Below are 6,831 nucleotides of genomic sequence, written 5' to 3'. Positions count from 1 at the left end.
TTCAGTCTCCCTTGCATTAGTTGGGATAAAATTTTCTCACATCGTTTCTCAAGAGAGTAAAATTGTCTCACGTCTTTTCTCAAGTGTGGCTAACCGCACTTTTTAAAATCCTAACATGTTGTTATTGTCAACATTATCGATATTTTATTAGGAAAACTAATGAAAATGGTCTGAAATTTTGAATTTTAACAATAATGACAAAATAAATGGTAAAATGAATAGTATCATGATTGATTTTTTGTGTAAAATATAATTTTTCGTTAAAATAAACAGTATTAAAAATATTTTGTTAAAGTTTTTTATTTTATTATATCGATACTTGGTTCGTGTCATCATATATATATATATATATATATATATATATGATATTATGCAGCAGAGCGTCAGCGAACAACTTTTGAATCCGAGTACTTGAAAACCAACCACATGAAATATCCAGAAGGTGTCTGAGTCAGGCCACACAGAGTTCGAACTGTAAGAGAGGACTGGACGTGTGTGTGCGGATCCTTGACTTGTATGGAATTTAGGTACGTGAAAACTTCGAAACAATCAAATAAGCCAAAGATGGTAGTGGTTAATATTGACTTGAAAGCATTCGAGTCTGTGGACCAGATTATAATTTAACCCCCACGTAGTCAACATGTTCACACGTAAGCATATCATGTAGGGTTTCCAACTAATTACTTACTGACACCTGTAAAGTAGTAATTAAAACAAAGACATCTCTTTCAAAAATTAGTTGTTTTGATAAAAATAATAAAAAACAGTCATTAATCGATTCCAATTCCCCAAATCGACCAACCACCCTTTCTCCTCCTTCCGCTTCCGCCCCGACTACCATTTCCACCATTCCTCCCGTGAAACCATCCATTTCATCTTTACAATTTTAATCATGTTTAATCAGTTTGTATATCAATTAAATATTACCAAAATCAAAATAAAATAAGAAAAAACAATGATTGATCTACAAGCCCTTAAACATGATTAACTGATCGGGATTCAGCTGACCTCCCAAGTCCTTAAATCGGAGATCGGTGACAGCAAATCTCGGGGTGCAGTTGACTACTCTCGGGTTACATGTCAACATAAGAATGGGAGAGAAAAGGGGGAAGAGGGGAAAGAAAAGGAGGAAGAGAGAAGGGATAGGGCGTCGTCAGCAGAGTCACAGGGCGGCGATGAAGGTGGGTAGTCGCTGGTATTGTGGCATTACTACAAAAGAGCCTTATTGTGTCGGTGGGTGGTGTCGCTTTTATACAACATAGAGGTGGATAAGACATTCCGACACCCACTTAATATGGTGTCGGATTTACTGTCAGTTATAACCGACATAAACTGTTAATGTCGCTTTTAACCGACATAATGTTAGCGTCAGTTAAAAGACAACTGGTGTCGCTTATGGCCGACACTAATGATAGTTTTTAAATATTTTCAAAGACAGTGTTGGTTGTAGCCGACATAGGTTTTAATTTTTATTAAGAATTTTGAAACCCGGTATCGGTTGTAACTAACATAATATTAGCATCGGTTAAAAGAAATATTTTCAAAGCCGGTGTCGGTTATAGGCGACCATTGGTGGCCTTTATATACCCTCCCCGTGTTTTCTCTTCCTTATTGGAGGCATCTGTTGATTAGACACAATCTTGATGTTATGCATATCGAGAAGAATATATGTGACAATATGGTTGGAACATTACTAGATATAGAAAAGTCTAAAGATGGATTGGCTGCACATGCAAATCTTGAAGTCTTGAAAATAAGACGTAGTCAACACTCACGAAGAGAAGGAAATAGAATATTTCGACCTCCAGCATTGTTCATGTTGAAAAGAGAAGAAAAAACTGCCTTTTGCAAAGTGTTGTCTACTATTCGGGTCCTCGATGGATTTTCATCAAATTTGTCGCGATGGGTGCACGTGAATAAACGAAAAATACAAGGGTTGAAAAGTCACAATTGCCATTTAGAAGGTAAGAACGTTTAATCATACGTCTTAATGTTTTATTGGTTTTCTTAACTTTGAAAAATTAATTATCTAAAGTTGGACATAATTGCCCAGGCAACATGAGCAATTCTTGAAAACTAAACATCGTCAAGGAAGGTTAACTATGCGACAAATCAAGGAGCTAAGTAAGAAAGAATTTACATAATGGTTCAAGCAACATGTGAGTTGATATAACAATCACATTATTTATTTATATTTTTACATTTTAATTATAACATGTTTATAGTTAGGGAAATTTTATTTGAACCCATATAATTTCTTTCTACACCCAACTTATACTTTAAATATGAAATATCTTTACTATCCTATTGCATAATTACCATTAAGTACAAGATGAAATTAACAATAAAAATAAAATTTATCAATAAACCCACCCAATAATCAAATCCTAACCATTACGTAATCTTTCTCTTACGTTCTTTCCTGGCAAAAATCCTAAGACGCTCTCATAGATCTTTATCATCGTCATCATCACTACCACCACCACCACCCACCAACCCCACCACCACCATCACCATCTCCAACATTACTCATCACCTACAGAAAACCTGCTTTTACTTATGCTACTACTGCTGCCAAAACAACAAGCTGCAGCTGATCAAGATCCACACCTAGTTCTAAATCAAGTGTTTTTCTTCAATTTTAACTATCCCTTTTAATTAAGTAATTAAAGTTCTTTTAATTCCTTAATTAACACGTTCAGATGTTACTCATGTTTAATTAGTAGTCTTGCTATGTAGAAGCTTCTGCATCTAAATGTCAACTTATTAAATTTCAATGGTCCAAATTGAAATTTGGACTGACATGGATCCTCCAACTGTCAGGTTCTATTATGTGTTTACCAGTTTCACACACTTAAAATTATTTTTTCCTTACTTTTTTATTTTTTTAGCATTCTACCCACCACTCACATTTGATAGAAAAATTAAAAAATATTTTACCAAAGTCAAGGAGATGATCAAAGACTACAAAATTTCCTACCTTTCACGCTGTTTCCAATATGAAGAACATGTCAAACTGTTAGTAGATAGAACTCGATATATGAATTAAGAAGGGGAGAGAGAGAGAGAGAGAGAGAGAGAGAGAGAGAGAGAGAGAGAGAGAGGACGATGCCCAGTAATTTAATTTGTTTAAGCGAATTTGATTATGTCTTACTTAGCACAGTTGACCAAAAAAAAAAAAAAACTCACGAACTATATGACGAAGCTGAAGCGGAAAGCAATCAAACAAAACCAACATTTCATCAACTTCAAAAATTTAGTCTGCAGTTCCAAGACAGAAATGGCTGAACATTTACAGAGAAATCACGGTGTCGTTTTTAAATAGGCGGTGTCGTTTTCAAAATTAAATTGAAGTGTGTGAAACTGGTAGACACGTAATAGAACCGGACAGTTGTAGGATCCATGTTGGTCCAAATTTCAATTTGGACCATTGAAATTTAATAAGTTGACATTTAGATGCAGAAGCTTCTACAGTTTGCAGTGTATTGGGATTTAAAGATGATCCTTTCATATTAGCATCACAAGCATTACAAGTATTTTACGTCGAGAACATAATTGAAAAAAATTGGCACTTAGTTGTTCAAACGCAGCTGAGGGATTTGTTTGACGTATTAGAGGATAATGATGCAATTGATGATTATATCATACCTAATTTGAATGATCGGATACTTGACAATGAAAATTTCCTTACAAGGGTTGGCGTGGAAGAGACTCATTTTCATGAATCATTACCGCAGTTCGTTAATTATGCAAAACTGACGATGACCTAATAGATGATGACAAAATATATTAATTATTTTATGTATTTTAAGTATTAAGTAGACTATGTTTCAATTAGTATGTGATGATATTTTACAATAAAATTATATATTTTTTTTATTACGTATTTTATTCAAGTTAAATTTTATTTATTAAAATCTTAAAATGTTATATGAGATAACACAAAAGAAAAAGAGCTAGTTATTTTTTTTTCCTTGGGTTAAACAAATTTTTTGTTTTTTTAAACTAGTCTACTGTCTCTTTTAGGCGACAACATTGGTTGGATAATTTGAAATATTAGGCGGCAAATTTCCAGTTTGCACAAGGAAATGGATGGAGAAACTTAGTGTCGGTTTTAACCGACACTATCATCTTTTAATTCGACGCGTGTTTCATTAAACTAACGCTACGTGAATTTCAAAAAGTTTGTCAGAAGTTGGTGTCGGTTAACATTAATTTAAACTGACACCGTGATTTTCAATAAAGCGTGTCAAAAAGTTGACTGGTTCATTTAACTCAATGTGAATATCAATAAAGTGTGTTAGGTTGGTGTCAGTTTTAACCGACGCCATGTACATTTAATTCAACACCAATGGCTTTTAATTCGATGTCGGTCAATCAATGTTGGTTTAAACTGATGCCAACTAAGTACCCATATTTAAAATCGACGCCATGTACATTTAATTCGACACTAATGGCTTTTAATTCGACGTCAGTCAATCAATGTCAGTTTAAACTGACACCAACTAAGTACCCATATTTAACCCCCTCTCTTTCCCATTTCATCCGTGCTTTCATTTCTCCCCCAATTTCAATCTTTCTTCTTCTCCTTCCCCATTTCATCTGTGCGTCATTTTCTTCCTCCTTTTCAGTTTTTCCTTTCTCCTTCCCCATTTGCTATGGACCACCATTTTGAAGATCAACATTTTGAGGAACTCCAATTCGAAGAGGAAGAGCTCGAAGGTGGTTCATTTTTAAATTATTATGATTATTAATTTTAGTTTCTGTTTTGTATTCTAACTAGTTTTATGCTTAAATTGAACATTTATTTTTGTTTCTTGGTTTTTAATTGTTTTTTCTGTATTTATAAGGATCAACTCAACGGAGACGTGGACCCTCAATTCCGAATTGGAAAGAACAACCTTGTTCATTTGATTCGTCTGGAAAATGCATTAGTGATAATTCTAGTGCATTTTCGAAACATGTAGCGGCAGAGGTTAGAAATTACAGAAATATTCCGATGGTGGCATACTGGAATAAAGAAAAAACAAAGGTAAATGTTTCATGATTTATTTTATTATACCTTGATTTTTGTCTAATAAATTCTTTTATTTTTCAAGAGATTGCTGAAAAAAATAAGCAAATCGGCAGTTGAAAACTATGAACCACACAACTGGTTTGCAAGAGTTCGGGAATAATTTGTATGGGGTGTACATTTTTAAGAATTGTAGTTAATTTTAAATTTAATATATAGTTGGTAGAAATTTTATTTTTAATATGAAGTTTGCTTAAAATTGTTCATTTTTTCATTGACATATGGTGGGAATTATTTTTATATAATTTTTTTAATTATTATTAATTAAAAACTGACAAAGATTTTTTATATTATTAATATATTTGGTGTCGCTTATGGACGACAGCATAATAATTATTTAATGTATCTAAATGTTACATGATGTCGGTTAAAACCGAGAGTAGTTTGAGTATTTTATTCGTGTTAACTGTTACGTGATGTCGGTTAGGACTGACAGTAGGTTTGATATTTAATTCTTTAATTGTTGCTTGATTTCAGTTAGGACCACCATCATGTCATAATTCAATGTCGCGTCTAACCGACGTAAGTTTAGATGTCGCTTTTAACCGACATTATTGTTCTTTTTTATTTTATATTACTTTGCTTCTTGGTTTTGGATTAAGGGGACTAACCGATGTCAATACCCTTTTCGTGATGCTAGCAACGGCGTTGGTTCTCCTATCCTACATTGCACTATTTGATGTCGGATTTTTACCAAAAATCCGACAATAATTAGGGTTTCTTGTCGGTTTTTCCACCGCCAGTGATAGCCTCTTTTGTACTAGTGTGGGTGTTTGTTGTGGAAGGGGTAAATTTGGAATCAGATAGGGGTAAATTCGGAATCTAGTTGACCAAAAATTCTGGTTATTTAACAATACTTCACTTAAATGACAACGTGGCAATTTTTTTTTAACTTTAAAACTGAAATAGCCAAGTGTTATGGTTCTATTCACTAGGAACTCCACGTCACTTCATGTTCCAGGTACTTGGAAAATGTTCCAGAGTTCTGAGTAGCAGTAGTTGCAAAGCAAGTTTAACATGGAAAATCCCGAAATTTACAAGCTATTTCATGACTTTCTACTTTGATTGACGATATAAAATCAGGAAAATGCATCTTTCATGGTTTTACTAAATTGCATGTAGTATGTAAGGGGAGGAAGATAATTGTGCAGAAAATGGAAAAAGGCCTAAATCTGCTGAAAGTTAGCGAGTCTCAATTTAAAATGACGGTTTTGCATACTACATATGCCTGAATCATTGAGATTCAAAAACTGGACGTTAAACTGCAAAAATTATACGTTTGAAGCCGGCAAATTTCAGCCAACCGAAGTTCCATTAAGCATTTCTCCAAAGCAAACCTAAACCCAATTCCTTCCCAAAACTAGCACTTGCAGTCGGAAACAAACTGCGTAGAAAGTTCGAGGTCGTTAGGAAAATCGCTGCATAAATCAACAATAAAATGAGAAAGCAATAAATCTATGTATTACCAAATATCGCCTATCAAAGGCAGTTGGAATTTATGTTCAGGTTAGCGTTTTAGTAGGATTTCAAACGTATAATTCACCGACACCGCATTAAACAAGAGAAATTACTACACAATTACAAGAGATGGGAGTCAAGGGGAATTCGCTGTGATCTTTACAAAGCACAAGGAAGTAGGAAGTGTAGGCAAGAGAGCAACAGAAAGTGAATAGAACCCCAAAAGCCATAAATATGATATGGCACGCCATGTTCGACTGAATTCTGTATCATGCCAAAGACAACCAAACCAAATTGAG

The sequence above is a fragment of the Pyrus communis genome, chromosome 1, assembly GCF_963583255.1.
Source record: "Pyrus communis chromosome 1, drPyrComm1.1, whole genome shotgun sequence".
Classification (NCBI taxonomy): domain Eukaryota; kingdom Viridiplantae; phylum Streptophyta; class Magnoliopsida; order Rosales; family Rosaceae; genus Pyrus; species Pyrus communis.
Note: the sequence above shows the minus strand (reverse complement) of the source record.